General features: G+C 41.0%; 1 long non-coding RNA gene and 1 pseudogene across 1 annotated transcript; one reads left to right on the top strand and one right to left on the bottom strand.

Annotated features, from left to right (window-relative positions):
• The first annotated feature begins 750 nt into the window (after positions 1 to 750).
• LOC113277199 lies at positions 751 to 1,628 on the top strand. The gene is made up of 2 exons (XR_003324779.1): positions 751 to 893; positions 1,002 to 1,628. It is a non-coding gene; the product is annotated as an uncharacterized LOC113277199 (long non-coding RNA).
• Positions 1,629 to 19,360: 17,732 nt separating this feature from the next.
• Positions 19,361 to 21,738, bottom strand: LOC113277164 (annotated as a pseudogene).
• Positions 21,739 to 22,574: the final 836 nt, after the last annotated feature.

Here is a 22,574-nt window from a genome sequence, read left to right as displayed (position 1 = left end):
AAAAAAATCCATGAACATTTACCTTTTTCAATACAAGAAAACATTATCTCTCGTATTTCTTTTATTGTTTTTCATCATTTCCAATACCAGTAATTGGCTCTTATCTTGTGCATAAATGCATAAGATAACAAAACCCAACCAACAACGAGGGGAGGAACCTGCACACCTATTTTAGACTTCAGAGATGATGCACATAGTCGGGCTCACAATTCCAGACACTAGAGACTAGTTAATGAGGTTCAAGTACCACATGGCTTGGTGATCACTGATCATGATAGAAACATGAATGGCTAGAAAAGACTAATGGCATAGCATTAAGAGGGGAAAGCATGGCCCTACACTGAAACTTAAATCAACATTGTCACGAGTCGACTGATGACCAGGAAACGTGTTTTATCACCATGGTTGGAGCAAAGTTGACAATCATTGTGCGTGAGATCTCATCGTATTTAGCTCGGAATTAATAAGTTTTTCCTATTTACAAGGAGCCATTATGAATGATATTTACGAGAAACTTCACATGCTAGTTTGGACTTTGGACACTAGAGTCTGAAATTTGTAGATCTAGCATTAATGTTTGCACGCAATTCAAAATATCTAATTTATTTTCGCGAAAAATAGTTTCCACGAAAGATCTGCATACATTTTTCTTAAAAAAAATCAGTTGGATCTACTCTTGGTAAAAAAAACTCAGTTGGATCTGCTTTTAATCTAAATATGGATATTATATATACATATATGAAACCTAAACACAATAGAAATTAACCAAAGGAGAAAAAAGATTCGGCCTCTAAGGCTCTAACCAAACCAGTCAATCCAAATTATGGCTATTACGAGGATATTTTCTGGTTCTTTTCTTGTTCTTTTCCTCCTGGCAATCACCCGTATCTCTGGTAAGTTTTAATGTATTCTGTGAAGTCATGTACTCTGCTCTCCTTTCTGTTCTTTTGGAGCAAATAATGCATATTTCCTTTTACTATATGTTGGTTGGTTTCCTATAGTTGTGGAAATGACAGCGGTAATCCAGAGGAGTACTGTTGTGGAAAGCATGTCGCTGGAAGGAAAAGAAGCATGTAACCCTAACGACTTGTACACAGACGTTCTCTGGGCTCCAACATAATAAATGCACGGTAGCTAACAACAGTGTGCATTGCGACTGTTGCTGCAAAAACAATTTGCCGCCACCACCCCCTCCATCGCCACCTTCACCGTCGCCACCCCGTCCATCACCACCTCCACCATCACCGTCACCGCCCCCTCCGTCGCCACCCCCTCCTTCACCACCTCCACCATCACCATCACCACCACCTCCATGTCCATCCCCAGAACCATGCTCTAGCTGCGGATGTTGCAACACGGACATCGATATTCAGATCTCTGTAAAACAAGGCGGCAATGTCAAACTATGAACACCGTCATCATCGTCTGTTGCTGATCATAGCCTCTGATATCATTACTATGTCTGCACTGTGTACTTGATCAGAATACTACTGGTCACACGTTTATCTCTTTGCTAGCTAGCTACAACAATAAGATGAAGAAAAGTATCAATTAGACTCTAAATATGTAGCAACTACAGTATTAAGTAATTTTAGTTAATTTGGAGTTTGAAACTCTGAAAAAATTAATCTAGTCTAAGAACTCGAATCTCTTGGGGTTCGTATCTAGCTACTAAATTGGTAACATGAGTTGGTGAGAAGTTCATGAACTTGAGGAAATAACTTTTCACCGCACCTGTTATACCACTTAAGAAAATCATTTACATTTCCAAACATAAAAAGAAAAAGTTAATCGACATCCCATTTCTGTTATCCATAACCAGAGATGTGGGTAAGATTCTGAATTACAAGAGGGGGACGTATTTGGAACCACTTAAAAGTTTCAAACGGAAAAAGGCATGCGTATTCCAAATAATTTTACACCGCAGAGTCTTCATCTTTCATGATTTATTAAACAGCACAACAACCCATTAAGCAGAGCTTTCTTCTCGGCTGAATGAATCAGTTGGCAAGTAACCCCTTCCATACCCTGGCCTCTACTTCCATGGCGTACCTCTCATAAATGTTCCGCGCACGTACGCCGTCCATCAGTTGGTGGGGATATTGTTGGGAGTGTTCATATGATAAATCTATAAATCTATTATCTGTCAGTGCATGTAATATATGCAACATGTCTTGGACCTATTTATATTCAGTATACTTGCTCAGTGTAAACACATAGAGGTTTTGGTAGTTAGTTTTTCTTTCAAATTGAAGATAATAAATCTACTTATCAAACTCATACCAATTCGTTCGGAAACTTCATAACAACCAATTTAAATTACGGATCCAAAAAAGGTTTGGCATCACCAATTTTAGCAACAGACCCAGGCCCCGGCTGTTATGGCACAGGTGATAGCCTAGTAAAAGACATGAAAACATGTTTACTCCAACCATAAGACCTATACTTGCAAATAGGAAACTTTTCCGACTCAAGAAATATAATAACTGATTTTGTAAGCCATCCCATAGACGAGTCTGAAAAACCAGATTAGTTGTTCAATTTAAGATGCTGAAGTGACTCGTTTATTTCCTTTGAAGTACAGGGGACTGTCCTGATGTACTTCGTGCTTTGGGTATCCTGTTTGCATGGAAACAAACTAGCAAGTCAGAATACATGAAGCATCTCCAACATGCGAAGAACGTCGTCTATTTTCATAATAAAAGTGAGGACCAGATTAGCTGGTTCAACAACTCTATGTTATAGAATTGTCTTTTTATTTTAAATAATTTTAGTTATGTTAAAACTGAGAAAGTTAATAGAAATTTTAATGGTTGGGAAGATAAAGCAACTGAATATAGTAGAAGATTCATTATATCAGGTGAATGGTTGGATAATTTATCCTCCATTCAGCCTAAATCAGATGTAATCTTTATCTATATCAATATATCTTCCTTTTCTATTAAAAAATAAAAACAATTAGCAAGTCAGAATACATAAAGCATCTCTAACATGTAATTTCTGCGAAAAGAAACGAGACTATAAATTAACTTACGTAATGATTAGCTTTTTCTCCTCGGGTTGATAAACAAGAAGAATCTCATCAATTTCATTGCCTATCGACATGACATTCATCACTCTTCTAAAAGGTTTATAATTGACCCCGAAGGATATTGGTTCATTTGTTTGCACCAGAACTTCCATGGTCTAAATAAAAAACAAGGCACAACCTTAGAGGAAACCAGAAAAGTGTAAAAAAGGAAGACCCATCATGTTCACAATTAGATTTTTATCAATTTGATGATCTTATTAAGTTTCCTTGTATTGTGCAAAAATGGAAAAAAAAAAAAAAAAAAAAAAAAAAAAAAAAAAGTGCGTAATAGCAACGGTCAAAAGGAACATGATAATAAAACAGAAAAAATCATACCCGAGGGAATGAGATGTTGGATTTTGTGGCCCACATGCCCATACCCATATGGGCTTGCTTTATGAATTAGAGAGCATTAACCATTTTAAACTAGAATTCTAGGCGGCTGGAAAGTGTGAATGTCCCAAGAGGAGGTTCTAGAATTGTGTCTGTTAAGTAGCTTACTTAGCTATGACGTATCTTTAATGGAAAGAAATGCTACAACTATAAATAGCGCCTCAACAGGTGATAAACCTATTATTCCTTGCGCCAGAAAGAAGTTGCTAGAATACCATCACTAAGGCTAGCAACTATAAAGGAGTGGTGAGAGGAATAAAGTTTACAACTCTCCATAATCATTTCAGCAGCTGAAAAAGATACAACGGGTTAATCAGAAAACTCTGGCTTATTAACCAGATACGTTTTCGAAACTTGATTTCAATAAATTTCATGAGTAGTGAACTTGATTGTCCTAGATCCATGATCATGTTCTGGAAAGTATGTATGATTGGTGATTAACATGATAGAATTTATCCAACATGTGGTATCATAGCTTGTTGGACTAATCTTGTTTGCTCATTAAAGTGCATAAATTTGAAGGTTAAACTGGTGGTTACATATTTAGCCTTTATGAAAATGGTCACTGATATTTGCCATGATTTCAAGTTTTTTCTTGTTCTGATTAACAAGTTCTTCGTGTTCATGTGTTAAGAATTTATGAATAATCAATTATCTTCGATCCTTGTAAAAGCAATATTGGAACTGTTGAGATCCATTAAAGTAGGAAGATTCCATATTCTGTTCTGTTTTTCTTGATTGATAATTGTTTATGGGTGAAAATTATTTCTACTTGTTTTGGTAATTTCGGTGTGTGGATGAGAAACGAGTCTAAACATAAAACAAATGCACTGCACGGGAGTACTTTTAGATTCGAGAGACCAATCTGTACAATCCTGGCCGAAACCAAGAAATGGCCTTTCCAGTCTTGCTTCGGTCACCAAGTGAAGGAGAAGGGTTGGTATTAGGGAGGGAAGCGAAGAAGGTGTTGAGACTAGAATGGTTAATTCTGAAGGTGTGGCTATTTTATAACTTGTATCAGAATTTGGAATTGTCTTGTGGAATGAAAGCGATCAGTTCTTTGGTATTTTTCTGGATAATGTGTTGTTGTTTCCACCAAAACTTGTTGTTTTGTGGAAACAGGTGAAACCTATTTATACAAGTCATAATTGAACACAACCTGGTTTCATAGGAAGTGGAAGTGACTGAGTGATGGAAGAGTGGATCTATGTGTAACCGCCAGAAACCACGTTACCACGATGAAGGAAACATGTTTGTTTACACCCATTACTTCTTGCCACCACTAACTGCCCTGTTTCCTAACACTTTCTTATAATGGGCGTGTTGCACGCCGCACGCTGTAAATCGCCAGACCAATACTGGTGTAGAATGTTAGTACTAGAAATCACACAATGAATAAACTTCTCAAAGGAAGAGTTTTCTTTTCTCAAAAAATCTGCCGATCTTCCTTACAAACGTGGCCATATATAGGCCTTATGGGATATTTCAATATCTTTTATGATTAATGCTAATAAAGAGGAAATCCTACTAAATATAATATCATGCCAATACTAGCAAGATATCTCTTATTTCCTAACAAAAATAACAAATAGGAAAATATTTAACGGATATTCTTTCGTCGATCCCTTCCTTCCAAGTAGGATTCTGCCATATCTTGCACTACATCATTCTCCCCGGGAAAGAGGAAATTCGCCCCCGAATTAGGCAGGGTAGAAAAATCATCATCAGACAAGTCGCCGTGGTAGGGAATGAGATGACGGACATTGAACACATCAGCAGTATGAATATGACTGGGAAGTCGCAAACGGTAAGCATTAGGATTGATCTTCTCAATAATTTCAAACGGACCAATCTTGCGAGGACCCAATTTGTTGTATGTGCCCGTAGAGAAACGTTCCTTAATAAGTACAGCCCAAACGAAATCACCTACCTCAAATTCAACGTGACGACGATGCTTATCGGCAGCCGTTTTGTACTTCGTAGAGGACGCCACCAAGTTTTGAGCAGCTTCGGCATGTATCTGCTGTAAGTGATGCACCAACTCATCAGCAGTGGCATGCACTCGTTGCAAATCTGGCACAGGCGCAAGATCAAGGGGTGAACGCGGATTAAATCCACAGACCACTTGGAAAGGGCTAAACCCGGTGCTCTTATGAATGGCTCTGTTGAAGGCAAATTCTGCTTGAAACAAATGCCTGTCCCATTGTTTAGTGTAAGAACCCACCAGGCTGCGAAGTATGTTCCCAAGAGATCGGTTAAAAACCTCTGTCTGCCCATCCGTTTGAGGGTGATAAGCACTGCTGAATTTCAACTCCGTACGCAATAATTTCCAAAGAGACCTCCAGAAATGACTAAGAAATTTAGAATCACGGTCTGATACAATGGACTCTGGGAGACCATGAAGACGATACACGTGTTGAAAAAACAAAAATGCCACATGAACTGCATCCGTAGTTTTTTTGCAAGCTATAAAGTGCGCCATTTTGGAAAATCTGTCAACGACGACAAAAATAGAATCCATCCCATGTTGAGTGCGAGGCAAACCCACAACAAAGTCCATACTAATATCAGTCCAAGGCTTAGACGGAATTGGTAATGGCATATAAAGACCAGCATTTGTCGTAGAACCTTTAGATACCTGACAGATATGACAACGAGAAACGAAACGTTGTACCTCTTTAAACAAGCGCGGCCAAAAGTATGATGTTGAAACCAACTGGAAGGTCTTGTCACGACCAAAGTGACCCTCGTTATGCAGTTCTTGAATGATACGTAAACGCCAGCTACAGTCAGGAATGCAAAGTCGAGTTCCCTTGAAGAGAAAACCATCCAACAGCGAGAACTGGGTACTGTTGCCAGCATGCACAGCGTCCAGAATTGAACCAAAATAGGGGTCAGTCTTGTATAAATCAGCAAACGATTCCATACCCAAGACCTCCGTCCGTAGTGACGTTAGCAGACTTCGTCGACGACTGAGACCATCAGCCACACGGTTCTGAGTTCCAGCCTTGTGTTTGAGGACAAATGTGAAATCTTGTAGATAATTAGCCCATTTAACTTGTCGTGCATTCATCTTGTCTTGATTGCCGATGTGCTTGAGAGCATCATGGTCAGTAAACAACACAAATTCAGAATGAATCAAATAATGACGCCAGTGCTTAAGGGTTTGGATGATGGCATAAAACTCTAGTTCATACGTGCTGTAATTACGCTTAGCTCCATTTAATTTCTCACTAAAAAATGCGATCGGTTTACTGGATTGGCTGAGGACTGCACCTATACCAACCTTAGAGGCGTCTGTATGAACCTCAAATGGTAAAGAAAAATTTGGTAACGACAGTATAGGGGCAGAACAAAGCTTCTCCTTCAGTAAGATGAAGCTTGCTGTAGCTGCATCTGTCCAAGAAAACTTGCCATTCTTCATGCAATCGGTGATTGCTGCTGCAATAGTGCTAAAGTGGGGAATAAACCTTCTATAAAAGGATGCGAACCCATGAAAACTTCTGGCCTCATGGATTGTTTGCGGACAAGGCCAAGTACGCACAGCATCAACCTTCGATTCATCCACGGAAATACCATCCTTGGATATGACGTATCCAAGAAACAAAATGCGATCTGTACCGAAGACACACTTCTTTGTAGCGGCAAAGAAATTTTGCTGGCGTAAGACTACCAAGACCTCACGAAGATGACGCAAGTGCATATCCAAGTTAGTACTATAAACCAAAATGTCATCGAAATAAACGACCACAAACTTACCCAAGAATGGTTTTAATACTTCATTCATGACACGCATAAACGTACTCGGAGCATTGGAGAGACCAAACGGCATCACCAACCATTCATAAAGTCCTTCCCTAGTTTTAAAAGCGGTCTTCCACTCATCTCCAGGCCGTATACGAATCTGATGGTAGCCACTACGCAAATCCAATTTGCTAAAAATCGTAGCACCATGAAGCTGGTCCAGGATATCATCCAGACGAGGGATGGGAAAACGATACTTCACCGTAATCTTATTAATAGCACGACTGTCCACACACATGCGCCATGAACCGTCCTTCTTAGGAATGAGTAACGCCGGAACTGCACAAGGACTAAGACTCTCCCTGATGAGACCCTTGGCTAACAACTCCCCTACCTGACGTTGTAGTTCCTCGTGTTCTCTTGGGCTCATACGGTAATGAGCTCGATTAGGGAGAACCGATCCTGGTACTAAGTCTATCCGGTGCTGAATAGCTCGAGATGGAGGCAACCCATCCGGAAGGTCAACGGGAAAAATGTCTGCAAAGTCCGATAATACTCCCTGGATACATGACGGAACCGCCACAGTCGACGCAGATGCAAGAGAAAGGCCACACAGGATGAACACAATACCCTCATCCATCATCTCGGTCTCAAACGTCCGCCAAGACAGAAAATTGGAAGCCAGATTAGAGAGTGGTTTGTGCACAGTTTCCTTGGCAGGTACTAACGTGACGCGAGTCGATTTGAACAAGAATGAATATGTGTTTAGTTTACCATTGTGAATTACCTCCCTGTCGTATTGCCAAGGTCGTCCCAATAGCAGATGACAAGCATCCATAACCACGACATCACACCACAAAGCATCCTCGTATACAGAACCAATGGAAAACTTCACAAGACAACGTTTGGAAATAGTTACCTCCGAACCTTTACTCAGCCAGTGAAGAGAGTACGGACTAGGATGTTTCTCTGTCGATAACTTGAGTTTTCTCACAGCCTCTTCAGACACCACGTTCTCACAGCTGCCTGAGTCAATGATCATTCGACAGACTTTTCCTTCTATGGTGCACGTTGTCTGGAAGATGTTCTTTCTGAGCCATGACTCGTCAGTGTCAACCTTCGGCGTCAGGAACGATGGTCGAGAAATCATCAAGCAGTCACCTTGGTCTCCTGGCAGAAATACTTCATCGAACTCAGTTGATGTCTCCTCCGCATCAGCAAAGACATCATCAGCAGCAGTCGGCTCTACAAGTAAAGCTTTGCCAGGTCGACCAGCCTTACGACAATCGTTTGCCAAGTGACCAGGATCACCACAATGGTAGCATTTAGGACCAGGCCTTTGAGACGTACTAACATTCTGTTGAGCGGAAGCAATCTGTGAAGGAGTAATAGTAGGACGGCCAACAGCTGCTCTAATTGACTTACGGGATAATTGTTTTTCCAAACGCAGAGCTCGTTGGTGAACCTCAGACACAGAAAAATAATCAAACATATTTAGTGTGTCTTGGAAAGTCTCACGTAGACCACCTATATAGCGGGAGACAAGCTGATCATCGGTGTCTGTAATACCTGACCGAGTGACCAAATCATAGAACTCTTTTGTATATTCATCAATGGAACGAAAACCCTGACGAAGGTTTTGTAAACGAATATACAGTTCTCTGGTATAGTTAAATGGCAAAAAGGCTGAACGCATACACTTTTCAAGCCTTGCCCAGGAAGAAATAGGAGTTTTACCTTTTTGAATCCGGGAAGCTTTCAGTTGACGCCACCAAACAGCAGCCCTACCCCGAAAGCGTGTAGCCACAAGCGGAACCACTCGATCATCAGGAACCCTCTTAAATTCCAGAACTTCCTCCACAGTAGAAAACCAGTCGATACAATCCTCTGGTGTCAACCCGCTACCATGAAACTCAGGAATTTCGATGCGGAATGATGATTCCCAACTCCTAGATTCACGCTCACGCCCAGCAAAAGGGTTATCAGTATCATTATCGTCATCGTCATCAGATGAATTGGACTCATCAATAGGAGGATGACGGCGCTCATGTCGTTGTAACAGGGTTGCTACCTGACCGGCGAGCTGCTCAACCGTGCGTGATAGTTCATCGTATCTCGTTCTCTCCATTACCTCCTCAACTAAAGCCTCGCGAGGACCACCCTGACCTCTACCACGAACCATGTTGGAAGGATCGATACCCAGGCTCTGATACCAAATGGTGTAGAATGTTAGTACTAGAAATCACACAATGAATAAACTTCTCAAAGGAAGAGTTTTCTTTTCTCAAAAAATCTGCCGATCTTCCTTACAAACGTGGCCATATATAGGCCTTATGGGATATTTCAATATCTTTTATGATTAATGCTAATAAAGAGGAAATCCTACTAAATATAATATCATGCCAATACTAGCAAGATATCTCTTATTTCCTAACAAAAATAACAAATAGGAAAATATTTAACGGATATTCTTTCGTCGATCCCTTCCTTCCAAGTAGGATTCTGCCATATCTTGCACTACATCAAATACCCTAATGAGTATCCCCTAGTTTGTGACATGTTTGATGTCTCGAGTGTTTTCGTGGAAAACGTGTAGTAGTCTGCTACGTGTTGCAAGTCAAAGTCAAGAGACTTGCCACAAGAAAATAGCATGTGGTGCTATTTGGCTTGTCTTGGCTGGTCACCTAAAACTTGCCACAGGCCTGTCAATTCCATGGCGAATTTGGACGGCCAAGATTGCATCTTATGAGAAAGGGTGGCCATTGATTATGGCCACAGCCTGTTGGTGCCTGACAATAGCATAGTGGCGTTATTGTCACATGCCAATAGTGTAGTGGCGCTTTTAGCACATGCCAGTGGCATGGTGTCATGGTCGGCATGGTTTGTGCATGCCAGCGACACGATGGTGCAAGTGGCGCATGGCGTAGCCATGGCCGTCAGATTTGGCACATTGGTGTTGGACTCAAATGTGATGTGGCAACATCATTTCCAGTTTCCATATTAGTCCCAATGTTTCGTGGAACATTATTTGGCTTGGTTGGCGTAGAAACTTTGCCTTAATTAGGGTTTGGCATGCCGAAACCATAATTAGCACATGCGGCATGCGGCATGTGACCGTGGTACAATGGTGTTTTGTGCAAGTGATGCCAGAGCCACGCCACATGAACCATAGCCAGGCCATCATATGGAAATAGCCACAGGAGAAAGTATTGCCACGAGTAGCTATGGTATGACGCCTTTATTAGGGTTTCCTAAGTCTACGCGGCTCGTGGAATTTTGTGGGTCCTGAAGTGGCATAATTTACGCCACGACTGGAAATTAAGGTTTCATCCATTACCACTAGAGCAAGGTCATGTTACTGGTTAGGAAAACCACGTTGAAGTCTGTTATGGCGTTGGACACGAACAAAAGGTGGTTTGGCACGTAGGTGCGCTATTCATGGCGCGTTGGTGCGTTTGGCGTGCTACTACGGTAAAGTGGCACGTTTGGCATGTGCGCTTGGCATGCTCGTTTGGCATGCGTGTTTGTCATGCTTGTTTGGCATGCTCGTTTGGCAGGCCATTAACATGTTGGCGCAGGCACTGACTTTGTGAAGCCAATTTGGCATGGCGGTCCAACGACGCAATTCCACCTCTCTTAATGTTGTGGCAGGTTTAGAGAAACCTGATTGGTCAATAAAAAGAGAGGGCGGCCAAGAATGGGCTTGGACACACTTCTAACGTGGGTGTGGCAAGTTTAAAGCGACCTGATTGGTCGATGGGAAATAGGGCCGACAAGTATGGGCCCAGCCACAACTTATGTGCGTGTGGCGGATTTAAGGAGACCTAATTGGTCGAGGGAAATAGGGCCGGTTTTGGAAACATGGGGCGTGGCCAATGGAAAATGGCGCTGGCTGGCCTAAGGCATGGACACGCCTCCCTTTGCTGCTCCTCCTATTCTGAGGCTCCTTTATTTCTTGTTTTCTTACTCTGGACAAGATTTTGCACCTACTAATCCATGACGGATTAATTACCTAGCTCGCCTAGGTTTAATTTTTTGACAGGCAATGTCTAATATACTGCAAAAGGCGCAAAACCCTAATTGTTGCAAATTAGTCAGGGTAATATCTAAATCTCGTGAATTATCACAAAACTGATTGAATTCTATGTGTTGGCACAAAGTTCTTTAAGTTCATTGCAAGAGAGAAGTACGCTTTCCGATTGAATACTTAATGCAAGGACCTTATCCTTGATACTTGGAAATTCGTGCTACTCTGCTGCGAGTGAACACAAATTGTCATGTCATATCAACATTAATGGTTCAGCCGGGGAACATAGCACAGATAGTATCCAAAGAAACTTATATTAATTGAATAATATGGGCACGACGCCGAAATTTACAGAATATCTGGGATTGTTGCTACATGCACCATTCTGGACAAATTTCATGAGAAAATATTGAGTTGCTCAATAAATGCGCCAGTGAAGAGGTTGGACACTCATCACTTTTACATGGCTCCGTTTCCTTGCAGAATGACGGCACATCAAATGCAGGGTTTTAAAAATTTATCCCTGAACTAAAAATCACCATCAACATTAAGTCCCCTGCTTAGCACGTAACAGTGGCCTTATTGCGGGGTAAGCATGAGATGGTGCCATACAAGAATAAAAATCGAAAAGGAAAGTCATGAAAAGATTGCCATGAAAATTCGAATAACCTTTGGTAGAAGATAAGAGCAGTCTATGATCCTTGTATTGGCAACTTGGCGTACTTCTGGCTCGTCTATAGGGTGCTGGTGCTTGGCGTTGTAACTTTGTCCACGGAGTGTTGATGCTGGCGCTGCAACTTTGGCCACGGGACGATGCAGGTTGAGCGCCTGGTGTGCTGGAGGCTTGGGATGTTGGCGTTGATTGGGGCATGACTGAATCCAAAGCGGATTCCTTTTCCTACCCAAACTCCCAAGGTGTCGTGCATATATAAAGGGTGTTACACATCCTTTTATCCTTGCTTCGTTCGCTTCGCTTTTATGGTGGCGAGCTTCTTTCCGTTAGCATCCCAGGTGAGTCAATCATCCAAGATAGATAAGTATCTAATCAGCTGATATCCCGTATATAGAGCCTTCATGTACAACAGGTAGAGAGTTTTCTTTTTCAGGTTTCATCAGTTTGTGTAATATAAAAGAGCACTTCGAGCTTTTCTTTTCATATCGATCATCACAGGATTGTGTTCATCCCTATTTAGGTATTTCTCCATATCTTCTTGCAGTTTTCCATTTGTCTCCTTTCATCACATAGGTCATTAATGTAGACATAATTTTTTCCTGCAGCATATGATGGGAACTCCTGATGGTTATTCTTCCAATTCTTCGGAGAAAAGTTTTGAAGTTGACAAACCCAGGGTTTCTGCACATGAGGAAGTATTGAACAAAATCGATCCTTTGTTTCGTGAAGCCGTCCGGATCATACAAGGTCTTCTACGCATTGTTCGAACGCGTGCTCAAGCTTTCATGGCTTCGGTCAATATGGAAGAAAAGTGGAGACATGATGAAGCGTCCCAGTGTGTCAAGGCGCGTCAACCTGACGAAACGTCTCAGCAACCTAGTGCCAGGGCCGAAACGTTCGCCGCTCGACTAAGACGGTGTAGGGTCGAACATAAGACACCTCCAGGCGGGGGTAAATTTTATTAACATGTTCATAACAGTATCGTAATCCTTGACTCTGGTGTTGAAGAACCGGAGTATCCTCAAGAAGTTGTTGGAGCATTTTCTGAGGGAGACGTCAGTACGACCCGCGAGAAGGAAAACAAGACGGCTTCTGGAGAAGATGAAGCAACTGAGGATGCTGTTGAAACGGCCACTAGAGAAGACGCTGAGGCTTTTGGAGAGGATGCTGAGCCATTCGTCGGAGAGGATGTCGAATCAAGCGCTAGAGAAGGCTTTGGGGATGATTTAGAAACTGAGGATGTTGAAGTAGCCGCTGGAACGGCTTCCGGAGGTTATGTCTGTTGCCGTAGAGGGTGTTGGAGAAGGTGTTCAAATGAACCCTAGTGGAGGCGCTATTGACCCTGGCGTTGATATTGACAACTAGTTTTACCATTTTGTGATTTACTTCCGTAGAGAAAACAATCTTTTCGTAACTTGTATATGCTTTTGATACTTCATTTTTTTTATTTTTTTTTTCCATGTGACTGGAGCCATGCTTCGCCGAGTAATAATGTTTCATTTATGTTGCTTTGATAATTTCATATCTTCAATTGGATGAATGAATAAAATCCCCCGAAAGAATCCCAAAAACCCCTTTTTGCGAAAAATGAGTTTTTCATTCATCTGGAGCGATTCAGCAGATGGGAAGCCAAATCACATAAATAGCACAGTAGTATTCTCTTTGATTAGCTACTTCCATAACAACGCCCCGCCGTTGGCCACAATAACTCAAACCAGGGAAGAAACATTGGAAATAGTTAAGGATTTGACCAACCTTTTATTGGATCTTCCCTTGCAAATTATACCGGACGTTCGTGATATGCCGCCTAGGTATGAAGAAATTTGAGCAAGCTGGGAAGCACGTCGTGGGCGTAAGTCGAGGCCAGATGCTCTTGAAGGAAGGTTTCTGTGCCGTCACTTGATGATCTTCTTCCTTGCATATTCCCTTCTTCAGTATTTTCTTTGACTAAGATATTTCGTGTAGGGTTTCCAATTGATGGGTAATGGCTCTGTGAGGGTTTGGATTTACTTGGTATTTTTCCTTTAAGATGAATCAGGAAAACTTATTTTTTAAGGAAAGATGCTATTAATTGAAATTGAAACCTTAATTATGAATGCAAGCAGTGCAATCATTTTTAGAGAAATTACAAATATCGCATGAAAGGGGAAATTGCTGAAGGAAATACTAAAAGCAAAACGCTGGAGGAGAAGGTAGCACAGCGTTTTAGGTATTAAAGGGATTGAGCCATCGTGAATGAATTGTCACACCTTCCAATTTGTAGGCATTGATGAGTTTGCAGTAACCACCTAAGGTAGCATCTGCCACCAGGTATGGCTTGTCTTCCCTTTCTGTAGGAGAATTAGGTTGAACGGTTACCTTCACTGTTACATCTCCAACTTGAAACGTGGTCACCTTGACTACCATATCTCCAATTTGAAACGGGTTTGGGCGTTGTACGACCGCTTGGTTCTTGAGCTCGTTATATTTGACTGAGGCAACTTCTAAATTTTTGACGAAGCAATTGAAAGGCCCAGCACCCCATTCACATCTCTTAGTGACGCCCGAGTTGATAACTGGACCGAGTCCCCATGCCTGGCCAAGAGGGGAGGTGAATGGGTGCATAAATGGTTGTTCAACAAGACTTACTTGTGTTCGGAATCTACGGATGAACGTGACGGGTTTTCTCTAGATAATTGAGTTACATTGGTAAGTTGTTGATACAGCAACATGTAATCTTCAGGGTTGGATGGCTTGTTGGAAATTCTTTCGGGTATTGACACCGGCAGAGGGGATACTCCTGATTTTGCTTTATTGCCATGTACCAATGAGCGCACCAGAATCATGTCATAATTTGGGCATTCTTTGACAATGTGGAATTTGTCGTGCGTTAAAGCATCTCCCACCTTGATTTCGAGATTGATGTATCCGTAAGCATTCATTGCTTCTCCTTCCGGGTTTTTGACCACAATTGGGGAATGAGTAGCCTCTTGCTTTGAAACCCCCGAAGATCTCAAAGTCTTGACAATAACAATGTTGAAGTCAGAGGCCGCGTCGATTAGTGTGCTATCGAACTCGACATCCTTCAGGTGAGCAGTAGTCAGCAGTCCCCAGTTGCACTTTCCAACGGTGTTTCCCGAGAGAGGTTGGGATTTGAGAGCGGTTTCTTCGACAGAAAAGAGTCTCCTTCCCGACATGACGCGGTTGAGGACTGTAAATATATCTTGACGCTGTGCTTTGGAGAAATAGAGGATTTCACACATGGTGCATCATGGACTGCACTGTCTTGTGGATAGAGTCCCCAGAAAGCATACAACTCCTGACTGGAAGAGGATCTATGTGAACTCCCTCATTACCTAATTGAAGTTCTCCCGCCTCCACCTTCTCCTTGAATATGCGTTTCAATCTATTGTATTCATTGGTCGGGTGATGGACGAATCTGTGGTAACGAAAATACTTGGGATTCGCCATTTCCTCTTCAGATGGCGGGCGCCTTATATGAGGCAAATTGATGGCATCATCTTGAATCCACGCTTCCAAGAGTTCAATTACTTCTTCGATTGGGAATGGAAAATCCAAGGAGACTTCTCCAGCTTTTTAGTGTTGCACAGGAGCTTTGGCTGCGGCTTTCCGAGGTGGAGCCGCCTGATGTGCTGGTGTTGCACGCTTGGGTTGTTGTTCTGCCGCTGGAGCTTTCCTTTTTTCTCCTTCACTCACCACTCTTACAGAGGGGCCAGTGTTATATTTATTGTTGATGAGGCGTCTGTTTCCTCAAGCTTCGCGTGCGTCTTCACCTTCGGTCGGCCTGATTCTTTCTAAAAATGATGGTGCTGTTGTGGCCGACCGCTTAGCGGCTTCATGAAGTTCAGAGAACGTCTGGAAGCGTAGATTCTCCAATAAGGCGCGGTAAATGGTAACCATGCCATTGATGCAAGACTCCACCAATTGTTGCTCAGTCACGTTTGGGTCATGACAATCCAGTGCCTGAATTATGAATCTTTTGACGTAATCATTTGGATGTTCATTGTTTCGTTGGAACATCCTTCCTAAGTCTGAAATGGTGATTTTCTCAGACACAACGAAATACTTCTTGTAGAAAGCTGTAACCATTTCACACCAGTTGGATATGATGTTTGGTGCAATGTTGTTGTACCAGGTGTGCGCTCTTCCAGTAAGTGACTTTGAAAATTCTTTCAAGCGGAGGACATGATTGTATTCGTGCTCACCCAAGGATTTTAAGAATCAAGAGATATGTTCACGCTCATTACCAGTGCTATCACAAAAGAATAATTGGGGAGAAGAATATCCCCTCAGAAGAGGAACTCTTTGCACATCATAAGGATATGGAGGTTGATGCTGGTGCATGTCCACCGGGTTTTCTCTTTCTCGATTTCGTAGAAGACATTCCAAATCTTCACGTGTAATGAAATTGGATGGATGGTTCCTCTCCAATGGGAGGGCCTATTCATCTACAAAGGTGCGCCCTGCTGAGGTACTGGCGCCAGGGGTATTAAAAGTGCTCCTCATTGGCTATGGTCAGCGTGGTTCCTGCGGTAACTGCTGCGTTAGTGTCTTGAGGAAAGTAAGTACCTCCTTCTAAGTTGAATCCATGTCCGTCTGAGCCTTAGAAAGAACTTCCTGTATTTTCATCAAATCAGCAACGGTGACAGGGTGTTGGCCTCCTCTGTCTTTTCCAGTCTCTTGTTCCGATGGTGGAGTGGCGGTGGGTATGGTGATAACTGGGGGCGTTCACGCTTGAAGAAATATTGGGGGTGGCGGCAGCGGATCTGTCCCTGGTGATCGGAGGTGTAACGCCCGAGGGAATGCTTCCTATGCCGCTGGTGCTGACAGGTGGTACATTGATGGCATTGGAAGGGACGCTGATACCAAGGACGTTCTCAGCGCTGGTGGCATCAGGGCTTGTTGCTGATCCGGATCTGAGCTCTACCATCTTGAAATTGGGATTGAAAAAATGAAATTGAAAATTGAAATTGCAACTGAGAGATTAATCTCCCACTGTGGTCGCCAGTTGTTTATGTGTGAAAATTGTTTCTACTGTTTTTGGTAATTTGGGTGTGTGGATGAGAAACGAGTCTAAACCTAAAACAAATGCGCTGCACGGGAGTACTTTTAGATTCGAGAGACCAATCTGTACAATCCTGGCCTAAACCAAGAAATGGTCGTTCCAGTCTTGCTTCGGTCACAAAGTGAAGGAGAAGGGTTGGTATTAGGGAGGAAAGCGAAGAAGGTGTTGAGACCAGAATGGTTAATTCTGAAGGTGTGGCTATTTTATGACTTATACCAGAATTTGGAACTGTCTTGAGGAATGAAAGCTATCAGTTCTTTGGTATTTTTCTGGATATTGTGTTGTTGTTTCCGCCAAAACTTATTTTTTATGGAAATAGGTGAAACCTATTTATACAAGTCATAATTGAATGCACCTGGTTTCATAGGAAGTGGGAGTAACTGAGTGATGGAAGAGTGGATCTATGTGTAACCGCCAGAAACCATGTTACCACGATGAAGGAAACGGGTTTGTTTACACCCATTACTTCTTGCCACCACTAACTTCCCTGTTTCTTGATACTTTTTTATAGTGGGCGTGTTGCACACCGCACGCTGTAGGAAAACCACGTCGAAGTATGTTATGGCGTTGGCCACGAACATAAGGTGGGTTGGAAAGTAGGTACATTATTCATGGCGCGTTTGGCGTGCTACTACGGTAAAGTGGCACGTTTGGCATGTGCGCTTGTCATGCACGTTTGGTATGCTTGTTTGGCATGCTTGTTTGGCATGCCATTGGCATGTTGGCGCGGGCGCTGGCTTTGTGAATCCAATTTTGCATGGCTGCCACTTGATGCAATTCCACCTCTCTTAATGTTGTGGCAAGTTTAGAGCAACCTGATTGGTCAATAAAAAGATAGGGAGGCCAAGCATGGGCGTGCCCACACTTCTAACATGGGTGTGGCAAGTTTAAAGCGGCCTGATTGTTCGATGGGAAATAGGGCCGGCAAGTATGGGCCAAGCCACAACTTATGTGCGTGTAACGGATTTAAGGATACCTGACTGGTCGAGGGAAATAGGGTCGGTTTTGGAAACATGGGGCGTGGCCAATGACAAATGGCGCCGGATGGCCTAAGGCATGGCCACGCCTCCCTTTGCTGTTGCTCCTATTCTGCGGCTCCTTTATTTCTTGTCTTATGATTCTGGGCAAGATTTTGCACCTGTTAATCCATGACGGATTAATTATCTAGATCGCCTAGGTTTAATTTTTTGACAGGCAAGGTCTAATATACTACGCAAGGCGCAAAACCCTAATTTTTGCAAATTAGTCAGGGTAATATCTGAATCTCATGAATTATCACAAAATTGATTGAATTATATGTGTTAGCACAGAGTTCTTTAATTTCATTGCCAGAGAGCAGTACACTTTCCGATTGAATACTTTATGCAAGGACCTTATCCTTGATACTTGGAAATTCGTGCTACTCTGCTGCGAGTGAACACAAATTGTCATGCCATATCAACATTAAGGGTTCATCCGTGGAACATAGCATAGAAAGTATCCAAAGAAACTTATATTAATTGAATAATATGTGCATGGCGCCGAAATTTACAGAATATCTGGGATTGTTGCTACATGCACCATTCTGGACAAATTTCATGAGAAAATATTGATTTGCTCAATAAATGCGCCAGTGATGAGGTTGAACACTCATCAATTTTCCATGCCTCTGTTTCCTTCCAGAATGACGGCACGTAAAATACAGGGTTTTACAAATTTAGCCCTGAACTAAAAACCACCATCACTACACCATTTTTAGTGTTTAGTAACATCGTATTTCAGTTGCAAAGAGGAGTTGCAACAGTTTGAATCTGTTACGAAAGTCGATGTTGCAATTTTTCGTAACGACACCTAAGCCGTTGAGAATTTACGGTTGCAATAATTGTAAACTGTTGCAACGTGAGTTTGTCGAAACAGTTTGAAACAGTTGCGAAATTAGGAGGTCGCAACATTTACGAATTTTTTGCAACATCAAAAAATGGTGGTTTTGACTGGTCAAAAACCAGGCTCAAATTAAAGTTCCCTGTAACAAAATCAAGTTACCCCTGTTCATTTGGGAATCTAATTAATCCAATAAAACTATCAAAAAAAATTGAAATTGAATTAACATTATTAACTGACTTCATTTTACGAGTCCAACAAACTACAATCTCTTCCAAATGTGAAAACAATTTTACAAAAAGATTGAACGACCTTTCTTGGTGGTTCTTGTGTACACGGATCAGGACTACTAGGTTCTTTCGGCTAAAACGCAACAAAAACACACACAAAAAAAAAAAGAATCTTATAAGTAAACAAAACCGACAAATCAACAAAAGAAGAAAAACACTTCAATGAGAGATTGATTGATTCCTTGCATCATCTTCTGACTTCAAAGTCACTCTTACATAAACCTTATCGGCTTCTTGTTCAGCCTACAACAAAATATTCAAAGTCTAATTAGCATCATACTAGACATTATAACATAAAAAAGATCTAAACATAGATTAGAACCAAGACTAATACATGCCAGTAATTCGATATGAACAACTCGACAAACAATCTTGAAGGTAGAGTAAACATAAGAATTCTCTGAACTAATTATTTATTTGTTTATGCTTCTAACTATAAAAACAAAATTCTTCATAAAAGGATTAAACGGTGAAAAGCCAGAAAGTGAAATTAGAATAGAGAAACCCAAAAGAAGGTACACTAGACACTAGGATTCATATTTAGTGCTAATTTTGACCCTTGGTCCATTTAATTGATAGGTTGGATAATTACCTGGAAAGGAATACCGTGTTTCAGGAACTACATTTTTCTTCTCAAGAACCACCACTGTCCTTCCAACAACATCAAGATACGAGTAACTTCTCTGCAAGAATTTCACAAAGATACAATGTTTTAGATATGGGTGATTGAGTACATTTCTCATGGTAGAGTCAACAAAAATACGCAAATGTCTAGCAACTCTTAACAGTAAGTCATTAATACTGTGTACGAGAATAAATACCTCGAGATGTTGATCAACTGGAAAAGGAACGATTGCAGAAGGATCTTTTGATCCCTCGGGTAGCACCACCTGATGCATAACGTATATACAATCAACCAGTATGTAAAACAGATAATTGTACGTTTTTAATTTCCATATCACTTAATAGATCATGGATGAAAGGATCCGGTAAGAATAAAATTAAGAGTCTAACACAACTATGATATTATTTTTACCTTCATGATAAATTTTTCAACTACGGTGTTAACAAGGGGACATCCGAAACTGAAGTTAAGGTAACGCTTGCCATCAGCCGACTCGAAAAGGAAGTCCTCTAATGGTAGTCCATACCCAATAACGGAAGTGGCTTTCCATCTTCCAAACAATGGATAACGCGGCCCTATTTCAAGCTCGGACTGAAACAGAAAATTCCAGTTATACTGATTTATAAAGAACCCCATGAAGGAATTTCTTAGTAAGAAATTTGTGCAGTACAGAAGTGTAAGATGTTTAAAAAACCTTTGAATTACTAGTACGCAAGTGTGATGTGATAGAAGACGGAGTGCACTCGAGGGGGTAGTCTTGCAATTAGCTGCTTAAATGAAGATACACCACTAATCGATGGCCTAGATTGATATTCAACCCTGGAAGAATGAAGAGTTCAGAGGATTATGACAGATAACAATTTATAAGTAGAAACAATACAAACAACCGCAAATCAACAATGTATCAAAAGTAAATTTAATTTCTTTAAGAACATTAGAAGACTTCATAGGATGTCAGATTATCTGGTTTCATGAAGTAATCATGCCATAAAACGATAAGCTAAGTACATTTACGGTGCAATAATTCCACCAATAATTACACGAGAAATGATACGAAAACCTTATTATGAACTAATAACTAACCTTGAGAATATGCCCTTATGACGTGCACCAGCATGAGCCAGAGCATAGTGCTCTGTAATTTGTAGGCTTCCCCGGTGAGATATTTCAACCTCATGTACAAGTTCCTCAACAACCGAAAATGGACTGTTATTCTCAAAGTGAACAAGTATTGGAGAATATGAATATAAGGAGTACGATTATCATATTGCCCATACTTGATCTCTGCACCAGCACGGTTAGTAGGTTCAACTATCGTAAAAGATTCAACCTTATTTCTTGGAGTTTTAATAAATGTTGTTTGTTCCTTAACATGATAAGGTGATAAAATAATCGCACTATCACGAAAATACACAAACTGTGGTTCTGATTGTATGATATCTTCAGGAAACGGTTCTAACGAACGTGTTAGTACATAAAGCACTTCGACAGTGACGATTTCACCAGGTTTTAATGTAGTGTACCAAATTAGCTCAAAATTTTACCAGAAAAACACAAAATGGATGAAGAATGGAGAATGAAACCCTTTCACCAACATCAACAAGAGGACCAGCCAAAGCTCTTCATAACTCTGAATATAGATCATCACATCCATAACCTAGATAAATCCAACCAAACTCAAAATGAAACAATGTAAAAATAGACACAAAATGAAACTCAGAGAAACGAGAAGCTTGATTTCTAATTTATGAATCAAAACCTAGAAAATTTAAGAGAACCCCATCATCAGAATCAGAAAAATGAGCCTTCTTTTCTAATTTCTAAATCAAAACCCAGAAAAATTAAGAGAACCTCATTAACAAACACAAAAAAATAGCTATATTTCTAATTTCTGAATAAAACCCAGAAAATTAAAACCCGTTTATGATTAAAATCAAAATCTCACCTATATTTTGTACTTCCCCAGAGCTATTATCAAACAGAAACGCCATTAAAACCAGTAAACCACCACCACTAGCACCACCACCACCTCCTTCTCTCTCAAAACAAAAACCAAATAAATAAGTAATAAAAACCCTAAAAATTTAAGAAAAAATCGCAATAACAACAACAACAAATAAAAACACAAGAGATCAATTGCTTAATTATATGTTCTCACTCAAAAAAACCTAAATATAAGAAAATATCACAGAATACTAACCACCACCAATTGATTGCAGAACGTTGATTAAATCTTTAGAGTAACCAATATATCAATAAGATTACCCCCATCGTAAATATCAACAACTACAACCTAGAAACACGATAACAATAGAGAATGTTATCATCTAAGCCAGATCTACTAGTTCATCAGAAATGTCACATCTTTTTAAAGTAAATATAGGGTTAGGGGTTAGATTTTGGCTTTCAATTTGATAGATAGTGAACCAAAAGATGCAGCAGACAGTGATGAAGAACCTAGGTTTTCATTTGAACGATTTTAATCAAATGGTTTTATTATTTTTTTTCTGAAAGAGGTGAGATCGAGAGATAAAAAGTTTGTTAGAAATTATTTCCGCTGAGAGATGAGAAAAAACATGATTTAAACTGGGTTTCGGATGGTTTCCGCTGAGAGGAGAAAGAGGGAGAAAGTAGTGAGGCAGAACGAGAGAGAGAAGGTAATGAGATAGAGAATGAGAGGATGTGATCGATAATAAAAAAGATAGAGAACCGAGTCAGCTTTTCCGAGTATCTGAATGGGCTGAATAGTAAGTCAGCTAAAAGTGTGGGCAGGCACACTCACGACTCGCACGCATACAACACCAATTTGTTGCGAATCGCAACAAAA

The sequence above is a fragment of the Papaver somniferum genome, chromosome 5 (genome assembly GCF_003573695.1).
Source record: "Papaver somniferum cultivar HN1 chromosome 5, ASM357369v1, whole genome shotgun sequence".
NCBI lineage: Eukaryota > Viridiplantae > Streptophyta > Magnoliopsida > Ranunculales > Papaveraceae > Papaver > Papaver somniferum.
This window is presented reverse-complemented; position numbering and strand designations above follow the sequence as displayed.